General features: G+C 41.7%; 1 long non-coding RNA gene across 1 annotated transcript; it reads left to right on the plus strand.

The window, feature by feature from the left end:
* The first annotated feature begins 2,541 nt into the window (after positions 1-2,541).
* Positions 2,542-5,143, plus strand: LOC121534755. Its single transcript, XR_005994679.1, has 3 exons — positions 2,542-2,636; positions 2,793-2,924; positions 4,971-5,143. It is a non-coding gene; the product is annotated as an uncharacterized LOC121534755 (long non-coding RNA).
* The last annotated feature ends 4,795 nt before the right edge of the window (positions 5,144-9,938 follow it).

Consider the following 9,938-nt stretch of genomic DNA (forward strand, 5'->3'; position numbering starts at 1 on the left):
TTTCCCCCTTCTGATAACCAGGTGCCGAATCGCATCTCTGCATGTCTGGCAGACATATCAGTGTGGATGCCGGATCACCACCTCAAGCTGAACCTCGGCAAGACGGAGCTGCTCTTCCTCCCGGGGAAGGACTGCCCGCTCCATGATCTCGCCATCACGGTTGACAACTCTGTTGCGTCCTCCTCCCAGAGTGCAAAGAACCTTGGCGTGACCCTGGACAACACCCTGTCGTTCTCCGCTAACATCAAAACGGTGACCAGATCCTGTAGGTTCATGCTCTACAACATTCGCAGAGTACGACCCTACCTTACACAGGAAGTGGCACAGGTCCTAATCCAGGCACTTGTCATTTCCCGTCTGGATTACTGCAACTCGCTGTTGGCTGGGCTCCATGCCTGTGCCATTAAACCCCTACAACCCATCCAGAACGCTGCAGCCCATCTGGTGTTCAACTTTCCCAAGTTCTCTCACGTCACCCCGCTCCTCCGTACACTCCACTGGCTTCCAGTTGAAGCTCACATCTGCTACAAGACCATGGTGCTTGCCTACTGTGAGGGGAATGGCACCTCCTTACCTTCAGGCTCTGATCAGTCCCTGCACCCAAACGAGGCATTGCGTTCTTCCACCTCTGGCCTGCTGGTCCCCCTACCTCTGCGGAAGCACAGTTCCCGCTCAGCCCAGTCAAAACTGTTCGCTGCTCTGGCACCCCAATGGTGGAACATTGGGGTGACAGTGGAGTCACTGACCACCTTCCGGAGACACTTGAAACCCTACCTCTTTAAGGAATACCTGGGATAGTATAAAAGTAATCCTTCTACACCCCCCAACCTCACCCCCCACAATAAAAAAAAAAAAAAAAAAATGTATATAAAACAAATGAAAATTACAAATATACTCTAAAAATTTAAATTAAAAAAAGTAGAAAAATATACTAAAATAAATTGTAAAGTGGTTGTCCCACTGGCTATCATAAGTTGAATGCATCAATTTGTAAGTCGCTCTGGATAAGAGCGATTTTGTGACCTTCACCGTTAGCCCTCTAGACTCTATTCCAGAATGAGTTACTGTCTCTGGGGAAACCATAGGTGAGCAAGACCAATACTTTGAAAAATCTCTTTCAAATGATCTTGGTTTACACAGTATGGCATTATAATCAGTGGCAGAGGTCAAACTACCAGTTGGCAGTCAAGCTATGGCTTTCCACTGGTTAGCCTATGACCTTGACCTCAACCATGAAAACAGTTCATTCATGGTCTTGATTGAGAACTCTCTGTGCAGGACTATGATTAAAATGAACTCCAATTTCTTTATCAATTAACTCCAATTAATTTATCTTAATCGCAGTTGCTCAAACAGGTGGAATGGCTGACTATTGGTGACAGGAGCCACAATGTCTGTTGACATCCATTATGGCCCGTTATTAAAGGTGAATTTCACCCTGGCCCTGCCACGGCATATAGTCATTACTATATTAACAACATTACGTTTTTGTCATGAAACATTAACATTATCCAAACCACTAGCTAGAACGAGCGCATTTTCATTTCACTGGTAGAATCGGGACGTTTCGACTTCCTGTGTATTCATCTGCTCATAGTGAAAGAGAAAGTCCAGCATTCATAGCGTATGCAGATTCCGCCCCGATAGGTAGATGGGGCATGCCCACAAACTTGGTTCATGGCGTTGTTTACTTCGAATGACCAACACACAGGAATCTCAGAACTTCTCTAGCCAATTTGTTTTGAAAACTTTTGTTTTTCACTAACGTTTGTCATCATGCCCGTGTGGTGTTCTGTCTGGCTGTGCTAATTACAAACAAGTGTGAAAATGAGTTCGCTTTCACCGTTCTACCTACCAGAGATTTACCCAGATGCTGCCAGTATTTGCGGCTATCAAGAATAATGCTTACGGTGACCAAAGATTATCAGAGGGATTTTCGGACTGAACGGATGGGAAATCATTTAGACGAGAAGTGATGCGATCCCATCGTTTTCTCCCTTCACAACAAAACGGGAGATTAGAGGTAATTTAACGTTAGCTGGACTAGGTAAAGTAGCTACGTTAGCTAACGTCACAGTCCTGTATTGAACTCTGAATGCCATCAGCTAAATCATATAGCTAGCTATGTTTTGGATACACACTGTCATTCAGTTTCATCTATGCCATGGTAGTCACTGCTAGACTTGTAGTTACCTTCAGGAGAGTAAACGTGTTCGTTCTATCTTTGACTAAAGTTAGCTAACGTAAGCTAGCTAATGTTAGCAAATAAGAGTAACTCAATCCAGTAGCCATCTCTTTCACCCTTGTCTGGAAAGCACTCCATTACTAAAAATAGAATTGTCGATATAGCTAACTCACTCTCGGTGTGTTGGTAGTAAAGATGAATATGTATAAATTGTCTATGGTTGGTTAGCTGGCTTGCAATCTTGCTGCCAAATTTAGTGACACTAACAAGCTAACAGCAAGCTGGCAATATTGAAATGCCCATGTTAGGTTTGCTAAGCTAGCCAGTCTAATAGAGATCAATTCAATTGGTGGGGTGGTTAAATTGTATTGTTGTGTGTTTTGTTGTAGGTGGTACATAATCTGATTCCACCAGTATGTGTTTCCAACCCCAAGCTCTGCACAAGGTGAAGGTAAATTGGCAAAAATATTTACAAGCTGACTGCCAAGATAACAAAATGTACAGTAAGCATGGCATAAACATTTAGGACCACAGAGTACCTTCCAGACCATGTCATCAATTTAGTCTACCCCTTTTCTCTTTTTACCTTTCTCTTTGTAAAACTCAGGTTATCTGGAGTCATTCCACAGGCCCTGCTGAAATGCGGGGCATTTTGGGTACACAAGCATGAGGGAGGGGCCACACCTTGCGGTTATGGAGCACAACAAGATTGTGGGACAAAAACGAGGGACACTGAAAGGTATAAAATCAAGACTACAACGCAACCACCTCATTCTTCTCTCTGCAGATTCTCAAAACACAATAGATACGTCTATTAAAATCCCCTGCTACTATAGACAAGAATGATCTGTCAAAGTCAGTGGGCTGGGGAGGTTTACAGACAGGTCTTTGAGATGAGGAATGGGGTTTTGGTTGCGCTTAGAGACAGTAAATGTATGGTTGTAAATGAGAACGGATTGAAAGGTGCCATTCCTCCTCAATTGCCCATAGACAAGAATACATACTGTGTAAAACCTGCCCTCCTAAGACTTTTCACACCTTCTGCAGCCCCCCAGCCCATTCACTTTATTGACTGATCTTTCCTCTCAAAAGAATCTCCCAATGTCCCTAAACAATACACTAGTCTGTCTCTAAACACTTACAGTTGAAGTCAGAAGTTTACATACACCTTAGCCAAATACATTTAAAATCAGTTTTTCACAATTCTTGACATTTAATCCTAATAAAAATTCCCTGTTTTAGGTCAGTTAGGATCACCACTTTATTTAAAGAATGTGAAATGTCAGAATAATAGTAGAGAGAATGATTTATTTCAGCTTTTATTTATTTCATCACATTCCCAGTGGGTCAGAAGTTTACATACACTCAATTAGTATTTGGTAGCATGGCCTTTAAATTGTTTAACTTGGGTCAAACGTTTCGGGTAGCCTTCCATAAGCTTCCCACAATAAGTTGGGTGAATTTTGGCCCATTCCTCCTGACAGAGATGGTGTAACTGAGTCAGGTTTGTAGGCCTCCTTGCTCGCACACGCTTTTTCAGTTCTGCCAACACATTTTCTATAGGATTGAGGTCAGGGCTTTGTGATGGCCACTCCAATACCTTGACTTTGTTGTACTTAAGCCATTTTGCCACAACTTTGGAAGTATGCTTGGGGTCATTGTCCATTTGGAAGACCCATTTGCGACCAAGCTTTAACTTCCTGACTGATGTCTTGATATGCTTCAATATATCCACATAATTTTCCTTCCTCATGATGTCATTTATTTTGTGAAGTGCACCAGTACCTCCTGCAGCAAAGCACCCCCACTGCATGATGCTGCCACCCCTGTGCTTCACGGTTGGGATGGTGTTCTTCGGCTTGCAAGCTATTCCCTTTTTCCTCCAAACATAACGATGGTCAATATGGCCAAACAGTTCTATTTTTGTTTAATCAGACCAGAGGACATTTCTCCAAAAAGTACGATCTTTGTCCCCATGTGCAGTTGCAAACCGTAGTCTGGCTATTTTATGGCGGTTTTGGAGTAGTGGCTTCTTCCATGCTGAGTGGCCTTTCAGGTTATGTCGATATAGGACTCGTTTTACTGTGGATATAGATACTTTTGTACCTGTTTCCTCCAGTATCTTCACAAGGTCCTTTGCTGTTGTTCTGGGATTGATTTGCACTTTTCGCACCAAAGTACGTTTATCTCTAGGAGACAGAACGCGTCTCCTTTCTGAGCGGTATTACGGCTGCGTGGTCCCATGGTGTTTATACTTGCATACTGTAGTTTGTACAGATGAACGTGGTACCCTCAGGCGTTTGGAAATTTCTCCCAAGAATGAACCAGACTTATGGAGGTCTACAATTCTTTTTCTGAGGTCTTGGCTGATTTCTTTTGATTTTCCCATGATGTCAAGCAAAGAGGCACTGAGTTTGAAGGTACACCTCCAATTGACTCAAATGATGTAAATTAGCCTATCAGAAGCTTCTAAAGCCATGACATCATTTTATTTTTAAAAGCACAGTCAACTTAGTGTATGTAAACTTCTGACACACTGGAATTGTGATACAGTGAATTATAAACAATTGTTGGAAAAATTACTTGTCAAAACCATAGTTTGTTAACAAGAAATTTGTAGAGTGGTTGAAAAATGAGTTTTAATGTCTCCAACCTAAGTGTATGTAAATTTCCGACTTCAACTGTAGGTCCCAATCGGTTGAGACCTTTACCAACAAAGGCGTGTTGCCCTACATCCCTTCCACAAAATTTGTAAAATGGTAACACCACAACCATGTCTTTCCAGGAGATGTGCAGTACTAGCAAATCTTCTGCAAGAGGTCCAAACAGTTGGTGGTTAAGGTCTACGAGCCCTACATCACGTCCGTCAGTCTTATCTAGCTGGCCGTACACCACAGATGGGACAAGACCATTCGCCACAAGCATTCTGCTTCCACAGTCCACCATTGCCAGCGTACCGAAGCTGAATAAAGGACCATAAAATAAATATGGATCTTTTTGATCAATCCTCAAAATGTGTCTGCCTTTATGTATTCACAATATATATTTATTTAAGATGTACAGGGCTCTGTAGCATCAAACAGATGTTCATTCAGATATATCCAAATAATGTTTATTTGTCAAAATCTAAAATACAGGGGAGTGTACAATATTTAATGCAAACTCAAAAAGAGAACTGGGTATTCAACAAGAATGTTATATAGTAAAAGTAACATACCAAAAAATACAGTACAGTGGGGAAAAAAAGTATTTAGTCAGCCACCAATTGTGCAAGTTCTCCCACTTAAAAAGATGAGAGAGGCCTGTAATTTTCATCATAGGTACACGTCAACTATGACAGACAAATTGAGAAAAAAAATCCAGAAAATCACATCGTAGGATTTTTTATGAATTATTTGCAAATTATGGTGGAAAATAAGTATTTGGTCACCTACAAACAAGCAAGATTTCTGGCTCTCACAGACCTGTAACTTCTTCTTTAAGAGGCTCCTCTGTCCTCTACTCGTTACCTGTATTAATGGCATCTGTTTGAACTTGTTATCAGTATAAAAGACACCTGTCCACAACCTCAAACAGTCACACTCCAAACTCCACTATGGCCAAGACCAAAGAGCTGTCAAAGGACACCAGAAACAAAATTGTAGACCTGCACCAGGCTGGGAAGACTGAATCTGCAATAGGTAAGCAGCTTGGTTTGAAGAAATCAACTGTGGGAGCAATTATTAGGAAATGGAAGACATACAAGACCACTGATAATCTCCCTCGATCTGGGGCTCCACGCAAGATCTCACCCTGTGGGGTCAAAATGATCACAAGAACGGTGAGCAAAAATCCCAGAACCACACGGGGGGACCTAGTGAATGACCTGCAGAGAGCTGGGACCAAAGTAACAAAGCCTACCATCAGTAACACACTACGCCGCCAGGGACTCAAATCCTGCAGTGCCAGACGTGTCCCCCTGCTTAAGCCAGTACATGTCCAGGCCCGTCTGAAGTTTGCTAGAGTGCATTTGGATGATCCAGAAGAGGATTGGGAGAATGTCATATGGTCATATGGGGCGGCAGGTAGCTTAGTGGGTTAGAGCGTTGTGCCAGTAACCGAAAGGTCGCTGGTTCTAATCCCCGAGCCGACTAGGTGAAAAATCTGTCGATGTGCCCTTAAGCAAGGCACTTAACCCTAATTGCTCCTGTAAGTCGCTCTGGATAAGAGCGTCTGCTAAATGACTTAAATGTAAATGTCAGATGAAACCAAAATAGATCTTTTTGGTAAAAACTCAACTCGTTGTGTTTGGAGGACAAAGAATGCTGAGTTGCATCCAAAGAACACCCTACCTACTGTGAAGCATGGGGGTGGAAACATCATGCTTTGGGGCTGTTTTTCTGCAAAGGGACCAGGACGACTGATCCGTGTAAAGGAAAGAATAAATGGGGCCATGTATCGTAAGATTTTGAGTGAAAACCTCCTTCCATCAGCAAGGGCATTGAAGATGAAACGTGGCTGGGTCTTTCAGCATGACAATGATCCCAAACACACCGCCCGGGCAACGAAGGAGTGGCTTCGTAAGAAGCATTTCAAGGTCCTGGAGTGGCCTAGCCAGTCTCCAGATCTCAACCCCCATAGAAAATCTTTGGAGAGAGTTGAAAGTCCGTGTTGCCCAGCGACAGCCCCCAAAACATCACTGCTCTAGAGGAGATCTGCATGGAGGAATGGTCGCAAAATACCAGCAACAGTGTGTGAAAACCTTGTGAAGACTTACAGAAAACGTTTGACCTGTGTCATTGCTAACAAAGGGTATATAACAAAGTATTGAGAAACTTTTTTATTGTTATTGACCAAATACTTATTTTCCACCATAATTTGCAAATAAATTCATTAAAAATCCTACAATGTGATTTTCTGGATTTTTTTCCTCATTTTGTCTGTCATAGTTGACGTGTTCCTATGATGAAAATTACAGGCCTCTCTCATCTTTCTAAGTGGGAGAACTTGCACAATTGGTGGCTGACTAAATATTTTTTTCCCCACTGTATGTATCTCAGGAGTAGTAAAGTGCAAATTAGCAAATGTAGGCATGACATGCCAGCAACAAACGCCGACACCACATCTAAGTATAACTGACCAAATTATGAAAGACAAGTATTGTAATTTTGAATTTGGTAAAGTGAGTGTGGAAGAGGTGAAAAAAGTATTGTTGTCTATCAATAATGACAAGCCACCGGGGTCTGACAACTTGGATGGATAATTACTTAGGATAATAGCGGACGATATTGCCACTCCTATTTGCCATATCTTCAATCTAAGCCTACTAGAGGCATGGAGGGAAGCAACATTTATTCCCCTACCCAAGAACAGTAAAACCCCTTTACTGGCTCAAATAGTCGACCAATCATCCTGTTACCAACCCGTAGTAAACCTTTGGAAAAAATAGTGTTTGACCAGATACAATGCTATTTTACAGTAAACAAATTGACAACAGACTTTCAGCACACTTATAGGGATGGAAATTCAACAAGCACAGCACCTACACAAATTACTGATGATTTGCTGAGAGAAATTGATGATAAAAAGATTGTGGGAGCTGTTTTGTTAGACTTCAGTGCGGCTTTTGACATTATTGATCATAGTCTGCTGCTGGAAAAACGTATGTGTTATGGCTTTACACCCCTGCTATATTGTGTATAAAGAGTTACCTGTCTAACAGAACACAGAGGGTGTCCTTTAATGGAAGCATCTCCAACATAATCCAGGTAGAATCAGGAATTCCCCAGGGCAGCTCTCTAGGCCCCCTACATTTTTCAATCTTTACTAATGACATGCCACTGGCTTTGAGTAAAGCCAGTGTGTCTATGTATGTGGATGACTCAACAATATACATGTCAGCTACTACAGTGACTGAAATGACTGCAACAATTAACAAAGAGCTGCAGTTAGTTTCAGAATGGGTGGCAAGGAATAAGTTATGCCCAAATATTTCAAAAACTTAAAGCATTGTATTTGGGACAAATCATTCACTAAACCCTAAACCTCAACTACATCTTGTAATGAATAATGTGGAAATTGAGTAAGTCATTGTAAAAACATGTTGATACAACAGTAGCTAAGATGGGGAGAAGTCTGTCCATAATAAAGCATAATAAAGCGCTACTCTGCCTTCTTAACAACACTATCAACAAGGCAGGTCTTACAGGCCCTAGTTTTGTCGCACCTGGACTACTGTTCAGTCATGTAGCTCAGCTGCTAGAGCACGGCGCTTGTAACGCCAAGGTAGTGGGTTCGATCCCCGGGACCACCCATACACAAAAATGTATGCACGCATGACTGTAAGTCGCTTTGGATAAAAGTGTCTGCTAAATGGCATATTATTATTATTATATTATATTATGTGGTCAGGTGCCACAAAGAAGGACTTAAGAAAATTACAATTGGCTCAGAAGAGGGCAGCACGGCTGGCCCTTAAATGTACACGGAGAGCTAACAATAATAATATGTATGTCAATCTCTCATGACTCAAAGTGGAGGAGAGATCGTCTTCATCACTACTTGTTTTTGTAAGAAGTGTTGACAAGCTGAATGCACCGAGCTGTCTGTTTAAAATACTAGCACACAGCTCAAACACCCATGCATACACCACAAGACATGCCACCAGCAGTCTTTTCACAATCACCAAGTCCAGAACAGACTATGGCACACACTACATAGAGCATGACTACATTAAACTATTTTCCACATCAGGTAACTGATGCAAGCAGTAGAATCAGATTTAAAAAACAGATACAAATACACCTTATGGAACGGCAGGGACTGTGACGTGACACACGCACAGCTACAGACACACGCATATGCACACACATGCTAGCACACGCACTCTACACACATGTGCATTGTTGTATGGTGGTATTATAAATTTTGCATTGTAGATATGTAGTGGTGTAGTAGTCTTCCAGAGACTGGAAACATGTGTCAGCTTGTATATTTAAGCAATAAGGACCAAGGGGATGTGGTATATGGCCAATATACCACGGCTAAGGGCTGTTCTTATGCACAAAGCAACCTGGAGTGCCTGGATAGAGCCCTTAGCCATGATATATTGGTCATATACCACAAACACCCGAGGTATCTTATTGCTATTATAAACTGGTTACCAAAGTAATTAGAACAGTAAAAATACATGTTTTCTCATACCCTTGGTATATACCACGGCTTTCAGACAATCAGCGTTCAGGTTTTGAACCACGCAATTTATAATTAGCAATGAATCCGCTGATAGGAACATCACTGAAAGACATTCAATGGCTCTATCGAAACAAGGACAACCATATCTACACGTACAAAAACATATAGTGGGATCAGTATCACATGGAGCCTTCATGAAATGCCACGAAGCAGGACTACATTTATTTTCAGATCTCCCCCCTTCAAGACACAGTCTGATGAAGACTAAAAGAGATACAGTGCTTTCAGAAAGTATTCACATCCCTTGACTTTTCCACATTTTGTTGTGTTACACGGTGGGATTAAAATGGATTTCATTGTAATTTATTGTCAACGATCTAAACAATATACTCTGTAATGTCAAAGCGGAAGAACAATTCTAACTTTTGTAAAAAAATCATGAAAATCCAAACACTAATATCAATTGATTACATAAATCTTCAACCCCCTGAGTCAATACATGTTAGAATCACCTTTGTCAGGGATTACAGTTGTGAGTCTTTCTGGGTACGTTTCTTAGAGTTTTGCACACCTGGATTCT

The sequence above is a fragment of the Coregonus clupeaformis genome, chromosome 18 (genome assembly GCF_020615455.1).
Source record: "Coregonus clupeaformis isolate EN_2021a chromosome 18, ASM2061545v1, whole genome shotgun sequence".
NCBI lineage: Eukaryota > Metazoa > Chordata > Actinopteri > Salmoniformes > Salmonidae > Coregonus > Coregonus clupeaformis.